Source organism: Apodemus sylvaticus, chromosome 12 (genome assembly GCF_947179515.1).
Source record: "Apodemus sylvaticus chromosome 12, mApoSyl1.1, whole genome shotgun sequence".
Classification (NCBI taxonomy): Eukaryota; Metazoa; Chordata; class Mammalia; order Rodentia; family Muridae; genus Apodemus; species Apodemus sylvaticus.
Window position 1 is genome coordinate 86,554,792 of NC_067483.1, and position 17,725 is coordinate 86,572,516.

General features: G+C 45.7%; 1 protein-coding gene and 1 long non-coding RNA gene across 4 annotated transcripts in view; one reads left to right on the plus strand and one right to left on the minus strand.

Moving 5' to 3' along the window:
* Positions 1–17,725, minus strand: part of Smyd3 (SET and MYND domain containing 3) — a 563,480-nt gene that overhangs the window by 162,830 nt on the left and 382,925 nt on the right. The gene's annotated exons all lie outside the window — the stretch shown is intronic.
* On the plus strand, positions 5,354–17,505 carry LOC127697110 (uncharacterized). Its single transcript, XR_007980406.1, has 3 exons — positions 5,354–5,438; positions 8,670–10,454; positions 16,358–17,505. It is a non-coding gene; the product is annotated as an uncharacterized LOC127697110 (long non-coding RNA).

Consider the following 17,725-nt stretch of genomic DNA (forward strand, 5'->3'; position numbering starts at 1 on the left):
AAGGTAGGTGGATTTACAGATGCGAGGCTTCTAACCTGGAGGCAGTCAAAGGTCCAGAAGAGAATCTGATTCTGAAACAAGGGTACCAGTGATGGGAAAAGATGTGAGGATTCACAAAAATAAACAGAAATAAGTAGGACTCTCTTAGGACTTGTATTTTAATATGGCTGGAGGGGGGGATCACTGGAAAGCCCATCTGAGGGGATAAATAAGCCAAGCTTTTTTTTAATCAATAAAAGTCAAGTCTAAAAAAAAGGAGAATGTGAGGACCAACGGGAACATTAGCAAAGAGAAGCAAGCGTGAAGAGAAGAATCAAGGGAACAAATGAGTGGAAAGGAACACGAGGACCAGAAGCCACAGGAAGGCCTGTCCATGTACATCTGTGCTGATACAGAGAGAGCTGGACAAGCACAGGAAGCTACATAATAATACAGTGACGGGCAGAGCTCCCAGACCACAGCGCAGCTCACTGGCATGGTGTATCTGCAGTAAACAGAAAAGTTGGCTGTCAGGAGCGAACGAAGGCGGAGCCTGCCAATGAGCAGACACTGAGAGCATTGCCTGAAGGCTCCCAGGATCACGACTGGTCTCACAGAAAGACTTCAGGACAGCATGATGGAGGCCACGCGTATCTCTCGTTAATGGCGGTGGAAGACATATCCCCCAACCCAGCACCGCGCGTGTTCTCAGCAAATGAAGCACTGGCGCCAACACACACCGAGCGGGTCTTATGGAACTTTTATCTAAGCAGAGGGAAAATGAACAGAGGTCAAGAGTGAGGAATACTGAAGAGTGTTTAGCAAATCGTACTTCCGAGGCACAGCAGAGTTCTGAAACATCTCTAATCGTCCTTACTGAAATTTTAAAAAAAATTCCCAAATTTGTTCTTGTGCGTGCGGTATGCACCCCCCACCCCTGGTGCGTAGTGTGGTGTGGGTTGGGGGACAGTATGGGTGTGTGAGAGTCAAATGCTTCTTACCCTTCCCAAGTGGGTATTTACCAGTGTTTGTTAATTGTGATTGCTGCCTCCTTCCCTCAACCAGCCCAGGACACCGAGGTGGATCAAGGACACCATCCAAGAGAAGATGGAGGAAGCAGTGGAGAAACAGCCTCAGGGAAGAAAGGGTAAAAAAAAAGGTAAGAGGAAGTCACTTCAGACTCCACTGCTGATCCGCCACGCCTCCCTGTCACTCCGGCAAGCATCCCCCTCTGACTGTCTCTATCATTTTTGTTTTGTTTTGCTTAGTTTTGTTTTGTTTGCTTGTCATCATCTCTGGCTTGCAGTTCACAGTTCTCTAGCTCAACTCATCCCAACCTAGTCTTTAAACTGCTGCCAGATAAATATTTCTTAAGATGGAATGAATTTTTCAAAGAGAAATATGAGCTCTGCTCAGCGCTACAGCATAAAGACAAAATACCTGGGCATGACAGGGAAGTCCCCCCAGAACCTGTTCGTAGCCCATCTTTCCACTGAACCCAACACTCACTGCAACTTTCTGTGAGCTGCCTTCTCTGTCAGTTTCCAGTCATGACCCATGCTCACGTGGTGGTATATCTTGGTTCACAGAGCCCCCTCCTGAAACGATGCCTCCCTCTTTAAACGATTTATTTTCTGTCAATGAGTGTTTGCCTGCTTGTACGTTTAGGCACCATATTGAGTGCCTGCTGCTCATGGAGGCCAAAAGTGGGTGTTGGATCCTCTCGAGTTAACAACGGTTGTGAGCTGCTCTGTGAGTGCTGGGAACTGCATTCCGGTCTTCTGTTAGCAGAGCCAGTGCTGTTTGTTACCCACAGAACCATCTCTTCAGCCCCCAAATGTATCTTTTACTAAGAATCTAGCTCATAATTTTACTTATCCTTCATGATCAAGCTTAAATCTCATCTCTTTCAAGAAAGGTTCCCTCTGAGTGATTCTGCATACCTTCTTCACGTTTTATTCACACGCACGTTAACTCCAGCACCTAGTGAGTCTCTTCTTCGAAGCGAAGCTAATTATGAAAAAGCCAGTCTTTATCACTGAACACTAAATGGCTTAGACTTGACTCTCTTGCCTTGTGAGTACTTTGTGCAATTTATCCGTGCAAATGTCTTCTCCTATTCAAAAGCTCTAAGTACCTTGAGGTCACGACCCTTATTTCCCTTAAAGAAATGCATTCAAAGAAAAAATAAGTATGTTCTATAAGCATACTGTGATATACAATGCATCATGATATTTATATTAGGCCAAGGTTCCATTTACCTACCACCCACTGGAAGAGAAATGTTTCCTCGCCTTAAGTACTGATACAATCACACAATATCCTTTGTTCTCCATACAATCCCGATCCTTTTCCACGTTCTGTAAGTAATCACTATTCTTAGTTTTAAGTTTATTAATCTCTTTGTTTCTATAATACTCTTATCCCATATGCACATGCTCTTATATGAATATTATATGTTTAGCACAAAGAACTTTGGCTTCATACCTATTATTTTACAACTTTTTAAATAAACAACAATTGTTCCTAGGATTCATAAATGATGGTTCCTGTAGCTACAGCTCTGTTGCTGAGAGAGCTGATGTCAATGCATTCTAAAAGGCATTTAAGGAAAACAATGTCAAGATCTAGAAAGCATTTAAGGCAAAGAATGTCCAGACTAACTTTTTTTTTTTTTAGTAAATGTAAAAATAAAAACCAAAACCCTGAAAGCACCCCAATATTTCTCATGGGGAGGATATATAAAGGCCCTCTCCTACTAATGCTTCTGACTATCATCTAGTGCTCCTCCACACTTTAAAAAGGAGATGATAAATATATTTGAAGGAACGCATGCCTCATTGTGACTACATCCTCTTTAGAACCCACTCATGGTCAGTTGCTTAGTAACCATCTGAAATATCCACAGAATCATGTAAGACCCCAAGGTAGACAGACGTGTTTATCTCAGCCGAGACAGATATGAAAACCCAATAGTAACCATGATGTACTGGCGTCTGCTCTGATCTAAGCAGGCAGAGGACTACTTTTATGGAGCTAATCCTGTCTGTTTGCTTTTAAGCCCCATCAACTACTATGATGCACAGGAAGGATCTCCTTCCCTGAATCCCTGGGGCCATTCTCTCCGACCTTAACCTGAGTTATCTTCCCCCTCAGTGCCCCTCACCAGGTATCTGTGGTCTCCTGAGGAGGATATAGGGACTGTCTGGCCGTTTTGAGCCCCGCCTTCTCATCTCAAACTCTGACTCCATCCTGTAATGATGTGTGTTGCCTGAAGTGACTTGTCTTTTACAACGCCATCATTTGGTCGAGCCCACTGCAAGGCATGGAGGGACCCCTCCTTATCCCTATGACATGTCACAGGCAAACTCTTTGGCAGAACCAAACTTCAAAAACAGTCGCCACCCCAGCATGTTGTTAGTCTAGAGTTCTCATCTTTTACTGAAACAGAAACTAATCCTTAGCATAACACACTCGGTGAAGCTGCAAGGGGAGACAAATTATACCAAGCCCAGTGACATGTGTCCACGGGCAGCACCTGCCAATTCCTTCACAAAGAACTGGCACAGGAAACCGTGGAATGGAATCAAAGCCAAAGGGAAAAACTAGAGACAGGTTTTCCTATAAAAATCAAATATTATTCACAGAAGTCCATCTCACTCTAACTACAACATTTCCCCATGGTTATTGGAATTGCCTACTTAGCATAAAAAGGAGGGCATTATTTTAATACAACAGTACACACAAAGCCTGCATGTTAGCATTACCCTTCCCTTCCCTCCTATTTCAGGAACTTGACTTCCTCCTTTCCTTTTCCCAACAATCCCCTGAACTCACCGCCCCCACCGCCCACCTCTCCCTTGCCTCTCTTGGTTAACAGGCCTGGATGGAAGTCACCTCAGCTTCTCTGGGGCATGTCACCTGTCTAATCTGAGCTACCCTGTCATTATAGACATGTATTTCCTACACCTGCTTTGACCAATGCCTGCTCTCCACAACAGATCTATTGCTTCCATACTTAAGGAGGCCCAAATCCTTCTTCAAACAAAATCTCCCTGTCACAGCAGCACTGTCTCTTCCATATATGTCAATCAAGTACAATATCTGCCCCTCTCCAACTTCTCTGTCTACTTCCTTCTCTTCCAACAGTCCCCGCCCTCTGACTGCACTGTCTGCTAAAAATCCTCGATCTCCTAGAAAAGCTGTAACTTATGAGACATCCTCCCTCAAGTCTTAGGAAGAGCTCAGGGAAATTTTTCCTTTGGATTGAATTTCATTCCAGAATGGAGAGCTTGTACTGTCATGTTAAAAATGGAAGGACACATGCAAGACATCCTCAGTCAAATGGCGGAGCTAATGTTAAGGATTTTTGGTGGGCAGTATTTTAGTTGGAACACTGGGAAAACAAAACTTTATGGTGTCAACCCACAGCCAGGTGCTCCCTCCGCTGCCGTGCGTACATTCACTGCACAAGTCAGGAGAGTTCGTGGCAACCTCTTCACAGACAAGGTTTCTTAGGTTCAAAGAGGCTTCACAAAGGTGTCAGAAACTGAAGCTAAATTTGTCAGTTGCTTACACTGCAAAGCAAGACAGGGTGAATTTGAAGGTATCTTCAGAAAGCTGAAGCCTCCAAATTGATATTCTGACAGTACCATCAAACACGACTCAGACTGCTAATCAACACAGTCCTCATACTTCTGCCTCCTGCTACCTTCCTCACATCACCTTCATACGCTTCCCTTATTCTAGGCCCACAAAATACCCAATGTCTCTGAGAGACAATGTTCTCCCTTCCTGTTGGCTCTCTTCCTGTGTGAGAAATAGCCTTCATCTATCCATCTCACAGGCCCACATTCAGCTCAGCGGTCACTTCTGTCAGGAGGCCGCCCTCCACAGTGGCTGGCTTGTCTGATTCACCTACTATTCCTCCTCCCAGGAGACAAAACCTACACTGGATTTGCTTTGTGGCTGATACCTCATAGGTATTCAGTGGCCCCAAAGAAAAGGGCAGAGAAAGGAATAGATATGATAGGGTGGTGGATCTGGGATCACAATCCAAACACCTTTGGGTGCTACAGTGAGCTGGTATCTCATGAGCTGGCATCTAAGCAGAGGTTAGATAACAACCCATTAGGAAGGACTCCGCATCCTGACTGACAGGTACTGCCACAGGACCTGCGAATCTTCCCAGCCCCACATTCCGAGCTTCAGTATTGTGGTGATTTGAATGAAAACGACCCCCATAGGCTCACAGGGAGTGGCAGGATTTGGAGGTGTGGTCTTGGAGGAAGTGTGTCACTGAGGATGGCATTTGAGGTCTCAGTCACTCAAGCCAGGCCTAGTGTCACTCTCTCTTCCTGCTGTCTGCAGATCAAGATCAGCTACTTCTCCAGCACCATGTCTGCCTGCACGCCACCATGCTGCACGCCATGATGACAATGGACTAAACCTCTGAAACTGTAAGCCAGCCCCAGTGAAATGTTCTCCTGTGTAAGAGTTGTTATGGTCATGGTGTCTCCTCACAGCAACAGAAACCCTGGCTCAGACACGTGTGTTCTCAGGTTAAGTAAGTCAACGATGCAGAAGCAGTGAGAGTAGTTACACGGAGGCACCGGCAGAAGGGTGGGGTCAAGTTCTGAAGTTGCTGAGTGACTTTGGGGAGATAACTCACGCCTTCTATCTCTGTTTCTAAAATAAGGGGGGAAAGGAGGTAAAACCAGCTGTATGATCTCTAAAGCCACCAAAGCAAGTCTACAGAAAGGCTTGTTTGCTATGCATGGAACAGGGCACATGAATTCCTAAGTCCTCTGCCTTCACCAACACTGCCTTCTTTGCCTAATGGCCCCTTTCTTTAAACTAAAAAGTATAACATACACAAAGAAAAATGAGCAACACACACATACATACACACACACATGCACAGGCACACCTTATAGTATAAAAGATTAATATTAGCAAAATCTGCGTATCATAGGAAACATATTAACCTACAAAACGTAAGCACTTTACCGGGAGCACCCACTCTGCATTCAAACATCTGGACCAGCATCCTTGCTTTTGTTTGCTGCTAAAGGGCCATGATGATGTCATCATTTGTTATTTTATTGAGAAAATGCTTAGTTGTCTAGTTCAACACATAGGATGCAGGGTATTAGTTAGTGACTGATTTACGAGGTTCTGCTATTCTTGGCTCTGTTATGAAAGCAGAAACTTGGCTAAAGTGACAGGACTTTTTTCTGCCTGGAAATGATGCAGATGTGTAGCTGACCAAATGCACAGAGGCATTATGTGGCCAGGGGAACTAGTACATTTTCCCAGATGAATTTGCATTCATCTGGAAGAAAAGGGTTGCAAAGGTACTTTCCACTGGCGAATCTGCCCCTAGGTGCTCGGAGGAGGTTGGCTGTGTGGTATATTCTTAAGATGATAATGGCCTCTGAGTCTCATCACCTCCAAGATCAACTCAAATGGATGAAATGTTACCCTGTGTCTCTGAGAACTACACAGGGAGATGGACTTAGATCTGGCTCAAGGGTTTGTGAGTATCTGAAGAAGGAAAGAGAATCATAAAGTCACTCTGTGGGTGCAGCTCATGGTTTGTGCCTCAGGAATGAACACCAGCCCCCATACACCACACACACACACACACACCAACCCTCATACACTACATACACACACACACACACACCAACCCCCATACACCACACACACACACACACCAGCCCCCATACACCACACACACACACACACACACACCAGCCCCCATACACCACACACACACACACACACACACACATACACACACACCAGCCCCCATACACCACACACACACACACACACACACATACACACACACACACACACACACACACACACACACACACACACAGTACCTGCAAACAGAGATCCCCCGGCTGGCTGTCTTCACTCTCACAAGCTGCAGCAGACATTCCCCTTGCTCCCTCTCACAGGGCTGATCGGACAGTTAATCCTGCCACCTGGGACCATTTTCAGGGCTTTCTTGAGTTTTCTACTTTCTTCCTGTCAGCCTTCTCAGATAAGGTCTCTGGGTCATAACTTCAATTTTAGGAGAATGGATGTTTGGAGCGTGTACTCTATCTTGTTGGCCGCATCGGATCCCAATGCCTTTCCCACCCTTTCACCCCAAAATGTGAGCATGCGCAGTCAGCAGTGTAAGACCCAGAGCTATGGCTCAGGATGGCTAAGGAAGAAACTGCAAACACATCATCAGTGAGCTCGCCAAACTGGACCCGAATGTGGGCATCAGCGTCCTTCTCGCTACTTATATGGATCAGTCATGGGAAATGTAAACTCCACCATGGAATACCTCCTCTTCTTGTACTATGGAGAGGATTAGGCTCCATGGCTGAGTCCTGTGCTTTTTCCTGCTGCTTTTAGGAGCACGAGAAGAGTGCTTTGAATAGAAGGTCCTCCACATGCTTTACTGTATCATATGTATCATGTGATTGCAGGCTCCCTGAAGCTGAGGTCTGTTGTACCCTAATCTTGTGCTCAAAGCAAGGCCGTAGAATATACTAAGTTGCTTCATAAAAATAAATAAATAACAGTATCAATGAACAAGTGAATGAGTCATATGCGGCCCCCACATGGGGACTCCAGCTGCTCTTCATGGTAACACTGTAAAGAAGTGGTTATAACAAAGTACCTAATGCAAGCTAATTAGGAAGAAAAGGTTTGTTTAACAAGCTGACTTTAGTCTGGGGGCAGGGCGAGATGGCATGATGCAGGCTCTTTCTGGAGTCAGGGTGCCCTGGCAGGTGACTCAAGCATACCAGCAAGTGGTGAGAGCTAGGTGTGTGTGTGTGTGTGTGTGTGTGTGTGTGTGTGTGTGTGTGTGTGTGTGTGTCAAAGTCAGGCTTCTGTAACGACTCTTTCGAGTTATGGTTTGGTGATTTTTATCTTTCTGTCTTTAGTTATGTTTTGTGTTTTTTTGGTTTTTTGTTTTGTTGTTTTGAGAGTTAGAGAATGGATATGGCGTTGGATGGGTTGAGAGGCAGGGAGGACTTAGGGAAGCAGAGTGCATATGATCAAAATGTGTGAAAAATTAGGTTAAAATGAGTTGACAAAATTAATTAAAAAAGAACTTCCAAAGAATTCTTGAAGAATTTTCAGGGACAACCACTCAATGAACAAGGAACAGGCCATTAGGCCACACCTCCTGCATATGAGGCCACACCCCCACTCACCCAGAGGCCACATCCCTCATTGACTAGGCCATATCCCTGCCCATTAGACCACACCTCCCATCCAGTAGGCACACCTCCCAAGTATTCTATCCCCTTCCCATAGTCACCTTGTCTTCCCCGTGGCTCGATGTTAGAGGTCACAGGACAAACTGCTGCCCTCAGACCCGAGTGGCAGGGGGCTGGGTACAGACAGCCCCAAGTTCTCAGAGCAGCAATCTGCCCGGGACAGTACTGGGGTAGAAAAGCCAACGTGTTAGAGGCCTGGGGTGAGCATGCGTCTGAGTCAGAAGACCTGGGGACTAGGTTACAGAAGCAGGGGGCGAGTTTCATCTCCAGCAGTTCTACCAGGGTCTCAGTCAGCAGAGAAAAAAGAAAAAAATCTTCAGAGTTTGCCATGAAAGAGAAATCATTTGGGAAACACCAACGAACTGTGTTCTTAACAACACCTGCCTCTCCACACAGCCTAACCTGCCATGGTCTCGTAAGAGCTGAATGCTGTTCTGGATCGTGAGGAGTCCTCAGCCATCTCCTCACCTAAGGGGCGACCCTGAGACCCGCCTTGAAGTTTGCAGCTCAGGGAAGACAGACTCTCTGAAAAAATCAACATGGAATCAGATCACTGAATGAACTTCCTCTCCCTAATGTGACAGCATGCTACCAGAGGCATCCCAGCACACATAATGTTCCTTCTACCCAGAACAGCTTGATGCTCGCTCTGCAACAACAACAACAACAACAACAACAACAACAACAACAGCAGCAGCAAAGTGGGATGAAAGGAGAAAGCAACTGTCTGAAGCATCAAAACCAGAGTCAGATATGGCAGGAAAGTTTAGCTATCGTGTGTGTGTGTGTGTGTGTGTGTGTGTGTGTGTGTGTGTGTGTGTTTGTGTGTGTTTGCCCACGCAAACATGGAGGTCAGAGAACAGCCTGAGGGAGCTGGTTCTCTCCTACCCTGTGGTTGTCGGTATTTAATTCAGGGCCTCAGGCCTGGCAGCAAACCACTTTAGTATTCTCTTAGCCATTTCACAGGCCCCAAACAAGGAAAACCGATCACTGCGCTGGAGAAGAGATGGGATGGGATCAGGATCAAGCAAATGACCAAACGATGCAAAACTCTGTGATGGGTGAAAAGTACTGTTCCTGGGCTGGGCTGACTGGAGTGCCAAGGAGAGAATCTCGGGGGCTTCAACACACGACACCAGGGACTTCCTAAATGAAATGGTGGGGAATAAAGACTGGAATAAACCCAGGAGGATATCTGACTTCTGGAGGACTATCACAGAAGATACAAGCATAGGTGATCTCAGGAGAGAAAACGGAAGAACACGTGATATAGCATTGACTGAGAATTTCCCCCAAACAGATGGAGGATGCCAAAGCACAGATTCACAAAGCTGAGAGAATACCAAACAAGACAGAGGAAAATGACACATGAGCATTGCTTCTAAACTCCTAATAAAATTCTAGACAAATAAAAACAATGCCGGTGTCTCCATGATGATAGTGACACATCATTTGGGACAAATCAAACACGCACCGGCATGTGGAAAGCAAGGAAATGTCCCTAAAAATCTTTTGTACTGTGGAGTCTGTGAGAAGCAAGGAAGGTTGGCCTGTGATAATATGTAGAGAATATATGTAACTTGGTATGTGTTGGGCCACACCCAGCCACTAGGCTGCTTGCTGTACGGCATGTACTTCTAGGAGCCCTCAGATGAGGGGTGAGACAGGAGTGACCCAAATTTCTTCTTAATTAAAGCCGAAGAAATCAAAACAAGAATTGCGGTGTGATGGCAAGACATTAAATAAAAAGAAGATTTATCATTTCCAGAAATAGCTGCACTTGTAGCCAATCCCACCCGGGGTGGGGGTGGGGGTGAGGGGCAGGGAGAAAGCTGTGAGTTGTGTCCACACTACAGACTACACTTCTGGTGAATATGAGCCCTGTGGGCATCCGCTGTGTGGAAGGCGGGTGCTTACCTTCCCCAGATCCTGTGCTCTTCCCCATCAGTCTACGTTTGTCACCCAGGAAACACCTATCACCATGTTCCTGTCTTTTGAAGCAAACAGATGAAAACCTAGACCTCTCCACCTTCTTGGAGCCTCTACAAACAATGCTACTTTCTCTTGTTCTATTTCTGCTCCTGTCTACACACTGCTGTGGGGACAGCTTTAGACTGCAGCTCTCAGCACATTGATCTTCCTCCAAGAGCAGCTTCCTCCTGCCCCGGACCTCCATCTATGGTGAGTCTTCTACCTGAGATGCCTTAGTCAGACTACTGACGTGACAGTACCCTTCAAGCCCAAACTTCTCCCTTTCAATAGAAACAATGATTAGAATATTTTATTTTTAAAAAAAATACAGAATTTAAAGTACGCTGGAAAGGATATCGTCCAAAACAGTAAGGAAGTGTGAGGCAAAATAAACACTATTCCCTACAATAACAGGTCACACTCAGAAGCCTGACACACGTGGGTGAGCTACACTCTGACCCTTGTTAGTCTTAGGATATTGGATAATCTACCCAGTCATGATGAAGCTCAGTCCTCTCTCTATGAAATGAGTCTAACCATACCTCCATCCCAAGTGGAGACTATAAATATAAAACACACACTTCACACATCCTGTTTAGTAGTTCTGGGCTCTCCATAGCTTTCTCCTATTGTAAATGTTGGGTCTGGCTCCTTATCTCCTGATACTCACTAATAGGAGTCTAGCTCTAAGCACTATTTCATGGGGGCCCCACCAACTTTTGACCCTTGGCATATACCAAATATATTTGATACCATAAGACTTCCAGACTCTAGCATCTGCTACCCTGTCCTGAGAAAGCATCCTTGGTCTAAAACCTGAAACTGCAGGTTTTAAGGTTAGTAATGGTGTGCTGGTAAAGCTACTAATGCTACCTGCCACAGAAGAACATGTGGCTTCTCTTGAATACGACCATCCTTAACAGAAGAGGAGTTACACAGCTTCCACTAATGACAATAAGCAGATTGGTGCTCTCCCGGGCCTCAGGACATGTGATTCCCAGGCCCCATCCTGGACCTCGCCTGTTGGAGGAGTCAGCTGCGGCTCGGGGCCTGGGCCTTTGACTCCATTTTCAGTGCTGTTTCTGTGCCGAAGCCACCCACCAACCTGTTGTAAATCAGTCAACAGAAACTTAGGACCGTGCTCTATTCCTTTAGTTAATAATGCACAGCTCTTGCAAAGGGAAAGGAAATCCTAACTAACCTAGGAGGAGCAAGACACCAGGAGTATGTGTCCTCTGGCTAAAGACAAATGGTATCTATTAAATGTGCACACAGATCCCTGAATAAACACGCCGAGCATGCCTCTGTGCTGTTTTGAAACTCAGAGTACATTAGGAGGGCAAGGCGCCTACTCTTTGTCACACAACCGTCTTCACTCTGTCAGAATGCTATTAGCATTAATGGGAGGTTTTATTACCTCTCAGAGCATGTGTAAAAACCAAGTGTCTCTAAAAAGTATTACTTGGTTGACATTTATCATAAGGACTATTAAAACAACAAATAAAAATGTCAGTGTTTCATTTGAATACCTTGTGGCACCCAAACTGTCTCTGTACAGTTCCAGTTTACACAAGCTATTCAGAGGATGAACACTGGAGTCTAATGAGACGACATTATCCTTCCTGAGAACACCTGAGCATAGGGTGTTATTCGAAACTGTCCCCGAGGCTGGCAAGTGCTGTTTTGACATCTCTGAAATCCCAGTGCCTACACTTGGGCCCGGCACAGAATAGGCGCTCAGTGCATGTTTGCTAGGGTTGCTTTTGTCTTTTAATGGTACGTATCATCTAACTAAATGGTCTTCTATGGTAGGCTCATTACTTATCTGATTGAGAAGGCTTGAAACTACCTTGGGAAGTAGGTTTAATAAGCACCATTTTGCAAATAGAACTATCAGGAAGACCAAGAGTCTTATCTAAGGTCACATACCTGGCAACTGACTCAAAGGTTTGGATTCACAGTCACTGGAGCAAAGCTGAACACACGCCCTGACCGTGACTGGCCATGGCAATCGTATCTCCATCCCCTGGGTGACACTCATCTCGTAAGGCCTTGACTACTGAGTACTGCTGTCTATAATTGTACACCCTGGACAGGTGCAGGGATCTGAATGTCTCTGACTCTGTACTGTGAGTTACCATATGTTTGGCTTCTTGAACTCACCACTAACTGCTCAAACAGCAGGAAGGAAATACAATTTGCTCCATTAGGACTGGACTCTATGTTCACTGCCACACCAGGTACGGGACGTCCTCAGTGGGCTAAGCAGCTCTGTCTGCTAATAAAGACCTGCTGTTTCTGAAGTCATGAGCAAGCTCGTATACATGAAACTCCACCAGAAACCCCACAGGGATCTTATGACAGATAGTGGTCAGGGGCACCATGAACTACAGAATCCCCAACCTGCAAAACGTGCTGTCCATCTACGTCGAAGGATTCAGTGGAGACTGTTAACTGCCCCCCAGCATCCACATCCCTGGGCTCAAACCATATGTCCAGGGAGCACCTGTGTACAATCGCACTGCCATCACACCTACTGTGCACAGCATCTGAGGCCCCACACAGACTGAACAGACACAGCTCACTGGACTACAAAAAGAAGATTAGTAAAGTAAGGAAGGCTCTGGAGACAAGCACCACCAGCTGTGGAAGAAATGGCTTAAAGCACACACCCTATTCAAGGACTTGGCACTGCGTTAAGGTAGCCAGAGATTTGTGGCCTTTTGCTGGGTATGCTTATGAAGTTATTTCAAGAAAGTTTGTAGCTGTGGCTAGAGAGGGAAATTAGGAGGTTGTATAATTAGGGGTGTCTGTGCTGTACACAGGATAGCTAATTTGCAGCTATTCGATAAACAGCAACTAGAAACCAGGTGTCTGTCAAACAGCGGCTGTGTAGCTGAAGCTTTCCCCTCTATTTTGCAGCTGGAAACTACAACTGGGCTAAAATATGTAGTTTATTATATACATGTGGATAGAGAAAAGAGATGGAGGCAGTAGCTACCCACTTTGTGAGGACAGACAGACAGACAGACAGACACACACACACACACACACACACACACACACACACTTTTCCAGTGAAAAGACTCAGTGTCTACCAGTGTCCAGACTATCCCATGGATTGAGATGGCCCAATGCAATGACAGCTGTGTCAATTAGCCATGGCTTTGATCAACATAAGTAATTTCACATAAATTAGCCACCCTACCCCTGACCCCAGTTTCTGGCTCATAGACTTGGCCACAGACCCATCTCTTACTATATGATTCCAAATGTAATGTCTAGAAAAAATAAAGTTTAAATCCCAAGGGAGTGTTCTGGATGTCAAATTAATTCCATTTCAGAATATCATCTCAGTTGAGAGTTACTCTGTAGAACAGTCTCTGACATGTTAACAAACTTGTCATTATTAATACCCGGCTAACATGCCTACATAGTTCCAGTCATGCCCCACGCCCTACCCCCAGACACTGTGGCTCTGGAATGTCCCACTAGCTGCGGCAACCGCTTCTCAGTCGCTCAACGCCATCTGCCCCATGGCGAGTGTCCAAGTTCTGATGCTATCTACCCTAAAACTGTCTTTCAGTGAATGTGTGGTTTTCTAGTGACATTTTTCACGTAACACAGTTAAGTTTCACCCCAAAACCTGATCTTTCCTTACCCATTCCCAAATATCAATTCAAATTCTTGGTAAAGAAACCTGAGAAATTTCCAGAAGCTGCCTTCTTTTTTTTTCTCTAACCCATGGCATCCAGTCCTTGACAGTTTTCACAATTGTTCTCTGAAAGTATAGCTTGAATATACTCAGTTTTTTTTCTTCCTTACTTATTTACGACTGAGTCTCTAGCCTTGAATTAGTAGACTCAAGCAATCCTCCTGCCTCAGCTTTCTGAAGAGCTGGAAATTCACATTCAGCTTAAATCCATTTAATTATTTCTGCCTCTCAGGCCACCCCCTTCAGCAAGAGCCACTGTCTGGGACTGGAGAGATGGCTCAGCGGTTTAGAGCACTGACTGCTCTTCTAAAGGTCCTGAGTTCAAATTCCAGCAACCACATGGCGGCTCACAACCATCCGTAATGAGATCTCATGCCCTCTTCTGGTGTGTCTGAAGACAGCGACAGTGTACTTATATAAAAAAGAGCCACTGTCTGTCTCCCGTGAGCCATTTCTTCCCAATGCACTCTCAGAATCACCATTTTGCAGCAATGACTTAGGTCACATCCACATCTGCCCCCTTTGATGGCTTCCTAATGCTTTGCAATTAAATGTAAACTTCCGCCTAACACCTACGGGGCTTTGCTTGACCACATCTGTCTTCTATCCAGCAACCAACTCAAACTTCCTCCGCATCTCCAAGGCACAAGAACTTGGGTGCCATTTCTGGAGCAGCGCAGCCCGAGGCAGGCTCCAGCTTTCGCCTCCCCCACATCATGCCGGTATCTTCTGCTCACCTCCGATCACTGCCACTTTAGCCTCTTCCCTGTTTCACCATAGAAATGCTAATGCCCCTGAAGGTAAGCCTCCGGAAGGCAGCTACCACACTACTCTCACGGCTACCACACTACTCTCACGGCTACCACACTACTCTCACGGCTCTCGGCTGATGAACATAAACATGTGTTCTCTCTCAATCTCTGTCTTCAAGAGAAGAATGGCAATCTCATTGTCCCTCTTATAAAGACAGAAGTGACGGACGTGTCGCCCCACTCCCCAGTCACATGGCACACAGAGTCCACACAGCAGGGCATGCGTCTCCTGAAGGAGCCCAGAGAACACTGGGCAGAATGAGGAGCTATGCAGAAGGGTAGGGCATTCAGAGGAACCAGCGATGCCCTAGACTCCTTGACCAGCCTTTGTCAGTCCTCACCCATCTTATGTCCTCTGATCTATAAGCTCCTCTCAATCAAGACTCACAGTTCACCCACCTTCATGTCTCTTATGAGACCCATCAGGGTCAAAGGGAATTAAAACAGTTTGCATGATATAGGTGGGCAACTAACCATAAGTAGGAACTGCCTACAATCATGACCAACCAAAATTTAATCATGTTGCAACAATAACAAAAAAAAGTCTCTTATAGACTGTTTAAATTCTAGAGGTAGTCTTTGTTTCTAGAATTAAAAGACCATTTTCATGGAGTGGGTAGATAGATTTTAAACATCATTTTGTTTTGTAAAGTGAAAAGAGGGAGGGAGGGAGGGAGGGAGGGAAGGAGGGAGGGAGGGAGGGCGAGCTTCTTCAAGGGTACTTCACTGTCTTAAATCCTCTGCAGTGAGCATCAGCCCATCAGTTTGGAACCCAGTTGGTCCAGCAGCATCTCCTGTAATGAGACAAACATCTCCCTCTGATCATCTTTCCTGTTTCTTCTAGCTCAGCACCATGCTGTTCTCTCCCCTCCCTCCCTCCCTCCCTCCCTCCCTTCCTCCCTCTCTCTCTCTCCCTCTTCCTGTCTGCTCTTAGGATCTCTTCTTTCCTCTACCACTGCTGAAGAGATTAGGATCAATGCTCAATGTCCTTTCTACCTTCCTCAGATAGATAGATACATAGATAGATAGACAGACAGACAGATAGATAGATAGATAGATAGATAGATAGATAGATAGATAGATAGATAGATTGGTAGATAGACAGACAGACAGATAGAGATAGATAGATAGATAGATAGATAGATAGATATAGAGTTAACAACAACAACAAAAAAAAAAAAACCAAAACCAAAACCAAACAAAAACCAATGCTTTGCTAAGAAAGAAACCAAAGATTAAGGACAGGGTGGCCTACTGTAGGGCAGCTGTTCCCTCTCCATAGGACTGTGTTGTTATAGAGCATGTGGTTAACGTAATTATAAAGGAGCAAACCCCTCTCCAGGCATAGGCATGGCCATGCCTATTGCCGCCACTGAATACATGTGCTGGGCGGTCAAACAGAGCTGGGGAAGCCGAGCAGGAATTTACTTCAACAGCTGACTCCAGTGATGGTGAGACCTGTGAGGGGCAGGGCCCACACAGAGGAAATGGAAGTCTTCCTGTGGAAGGTAGAGTCAGCAGACGTGTGTCCCCTTCTCCCAGGCCAGTTTACGATCTGGGTTTGACTGTTTCTTTCTGCTTTGCAGGGCCCCATCACACAGAGAAGAAATGAGGGGGCTGTTCCATCACTCGGATTGTGAGGAAGTCTAGTAAACCAAAGGAGGAGAGAACAGTTGAAGAAGATGAGCAAGGTAGCAGTCGGTAATCCTGGGACAGCACCAGATGCTCAGAAATGCACTCCTCTCCCCGGCTGCCCGCGCCAACAGGTGGGATGCCTGGCAGCCCGGAAACCAAGCCCAAGTCCACAGCACACTGGAGGTACAAGGCCACAATGAACTGACAGAACCTGGACCAGGGGTAAAAGCACTATATATAGCCTGGGGTATTCCAGCCAGCTCCCTGCTTTTGTAGAGTTTTATCATTTCTCAGCTCTGCCTATTCCGTTGTATCTTGTCTGTCTGTCTTCCTTTCTTTCTTTTTTCTTTGAGATAGGGTTTCTCTGTATGATCAATCCTGGCTGTCCTGGAACTCACTTTTTGTAGACCAGGCTGGCTTTAATCCTGAGGGCTGGGATTAAAGGTATGCACAGCCACTTTGTTGGAGGCGATTCTTTTGTGACAAGGCCACAGCAGAATGGCTATGACAAAGACTGCAGAGTTTCAGAAAGCCTAAAATGTTGACACACTGGTCCTTCCAGAAGGCTGCTCACACCTTCTAGTTTGGGCCCTCCAGCTGTAATCATACGTAAATTAACCTGAAGAGGATAAAAGACTGTCTATCTGGCTCAGACCACTGCAACCAAAGAAACCTGTTGCTTAGCAGATGTTTACTATAGTTTAAAGTAAAGAACAGAGGTGCCGCTAAAATGGTACCAAGACTCTCTGATGGGAGAGCCTGCAGCATACAGTAGAGGCAGGGTCCCCATGTGCTGGACCACTGTCCCAAGGCTCTGCCTTTTCTGAGAGGACAACCCATGAGGTGTTAGATGTGGGTGTCGTTTGGCTAACTACCTGGGAGCTCTTCGTGAAAACCAGGCTGGACAGCCAGCCAGACCGAATCATTATGAGAATCCAGAAACACGAGGCTGTCCAGATAGATTAGACCTAATGCAGAAAAAGCACTCAAGGTCTTTCCACACCATACATTTACATTAAAAATGCTGTAGCGGAGAAAACACTTGGAATGCAGCTCACACTGAAGGCTCCCACACACAGCTCAGCCCAAAACAGCTGGCAAAAGCCAAACATTTATAAACACAAATGCTTGAGGTACTGAGTGAAAACATTAAAAAAAAAAGAAAAGAAAAAGAAAAAGAAAAAGATTTCCAGATCTTAAAGAAAAAAGTCAAGCCACCCTTGAGCGGACAATGCAGGAGTTCAGAGAGAAGCGTCTCCCCTGGCGCCTGGATGGGAAGCACGTGTGAGCTCTGGCACCCTTAAAATTTATGGTGAGAT